Below are 2,590 nucleotides of genomic sequence, written 5' to 3' on the forward strand. Positions count from 1 at the left end.
GTAGAACTAACTAGAAGTGTGTTGATTGCTTAGTTTATGTATCTATAACCTCTTATTGCCACCATTTTGAATTAGCGGCCTACAGTCACATATTCATTTATAAGGAACTGATCACAATAATGTCTCTCTTGACAGTTCCCAGGTGGCTCCATATTACAACCATCATCTCTTGGACATGAAATGTGATGTAGGGCTACAATACTTTGATCTGTGTACTTCCTAAATGCTGTTAAGAGAAAACTGTGACTTCCAGATGCATCCCTTATTTAGTTATAAATAGAAACAGTTGTGAAGTTAAAACAATCTATAAACTAATTTATATGACAACCAAAAATATGGCCAAAATATGGCTTTTCTACTATAGCCTACATCTGTGGTATAGAATAAGGCAGTGAAGAAAGAAACCAACTGGACTGTTCTACAGAGCAGCAGCTTTCCTGAGTGATTTCATCCTGAGGTGCAGTATTTCCACTGAACCCGAGTTTGGTTCAATGAGGTGTAGTGGTGGGAGCATCTGTAAATAACTTCCCAGCTGTACCAGTTCTTTCTATCTTGCAGCTAAAATTTTGCTTTTCCTTCATACTAGTTCATTAGTTTTAGCTAATTATAAATTCAATGTCAAGAGGATTGCTTTTCCCCTTCCTATAAAACCAGGAAAAACTACTTCACACCTACTGGACTTTCTCTCTGCCTGTTCATAGGATTCTACTGTTCTGATAGAAGTGTCATCCTCTTCCAGCTGGAAGTTTAAAGAAATTGGACTGACAGTGGAAAGAAGGTGGGGACAGTTTTAGAACTGAACTTACGCATAAGCAGGGAAAGAACTGGAGAATTGACATAAGGTGCCCAGGGTGATCATGGATCTGTTTTCAGAGATATTCCCAACTTGAGGAGGCCCTCAGCTGCCTTCTCTAACTGAACAGAAGGTTGTATTTAGTGACCTCCTGAAGTCAACCTCAATTACCTCATGAGTCTTAAAGTTGAGGGACAAAATCAAAGAGGAACATAATAGAACGAGAAGGAAGGTAGCCATAGAGCTAATCAGAACTTCTACTAGGTGTGTCATCCCTCCCCAGGCTATTTTGGTTTGGAATTAGATGTGAATTTAATCCAACTTGGGTGGTTTAAGAAGAAATCACTGCAGTTGTGCGTAGGTCTCCTGAACAGTATTCACCTGTATTAATGGAGGTCCAGCTCGTTTCTTTTGAACGGACAGCCCACAGTGAAGCTGTCGAGACTGCTCCCATTATCCATAAATGCTTAAGGACATGTGGGGGAAAACGCTGAAGAAAACGGGGGAAAAAACGAAATAGGATGAAAGGTTAATCTATAGAGTAATTCCAGCTTGTTTCTTTCCTATGTTAATCAATATTGAGGCATGACACTATGTGGGGTAGGACTAAACGTTTGATTAGTGCAGGCATCTGCTGAAGTTCATGTTTCTGAGTCATCCTGTGTGGAACTTCGTACAAGCTACTTAAATGTATGGAAGTAGCACGTGAACAAGTGGGTGTGACTCCGTAGTTTGGGGGTTTACACACTTGACTGGGAGCAAACCCACCTGGGTTCCTGCCCTCATGAATTATTAGTACAAATTAATTAATGTAAATTCAACAAAGCTGTTGAAATAGCATCAGCAGAAGAATGTAAGATCTCCTACAGAGACACTGTAGTTTGTTGTCAAAATAATGTTATGGGAGAACAAGAGGTATAAATTCAAATACCCTCAGGTAAAGATGAAAATCGGGCCTAAGGCTGCCAAGTACTTGTGTGCATCCTAACCACTTAGCTTTTGGCTAAAAGGCCAACCCCTTGGCAAATCGCCGTTTTCAGTACTGCTGCTTCTGCAAGTGCTCAAGAGGAATCATTTGGTTTCCAACTGATAAGAAGTCAATCACTTGAAAAATCTTAATAAGTAAATAACACATACACAAAAAAAAGGGGGGGGAGATTTGCTGGCATTTGAACTTCACTAGAGGAATTGATTACACCACCTTGCAATGGAGTGTTTCTCTCAGCACCACTGCTTTGCCTTGCCACTGATTTAGGAAGTTGTGTAAAGAGGAGACTTGGAATAAACCCCAGTATCCTTACATTTGAAGGACAAGAGGGTGATTGGATTTGCACAGCAAAATAAGCCCCCCGGGTTTAAGAAAGGAGAACACCCACGATGAGGAAAGAATACAGATTTCAGTCGAGGAGGAGAAAACGAAGGGAAACTTAAAGGGATTGAAATAGTTCATCTGTACAACAAGCACTGTAGCCTTTTCGGGCAGCTGCCGCTCTCCGCACGCAACTAGCCTCATGCACGCAGACCTCTCCGGTTCGCCTCGCCATCCGCTCCCGAACGAGCCCGACTCCCGCTGAGCGCTCCCGGCCACCAGCCCTGCCCCTAGCCCCACGCTCCCTTCAGAGCCCGGGGCTGGCCCCAACCGTCCCCGCGCGCCCGGCCTCTGACCCGTGCGGGCTGCCCCTGATTAGCCCGCTCCCGCCGGAGAGGGGGGCGCGATGCAGCTGGGGAGCCAATCAGAAGCCGTGGCTGCCCGGCTCTGCCCGCCTCATCGGCGAGGCGGGCGCTGGCAGTGGGGGC

The sequence above is a fragment of the Neopsephotus bourkii genome, unplaced genomic scaffold (assembly GCF_033783945.1).
Source record: "Neopsephotus bourkii isolate Nb327-2 ecotype Australia unplaced genomic scaffold, CSIRO-AGI_Nbou_v1 NB_941, whole genome shotgun sequence".
Taxonomy (NCBI): Eukaryota; Metazoa; Chordata; class Aves; order Psittaciformes; family Psittacidae; genus Neopsephotus; species Neopsephotus bourkii.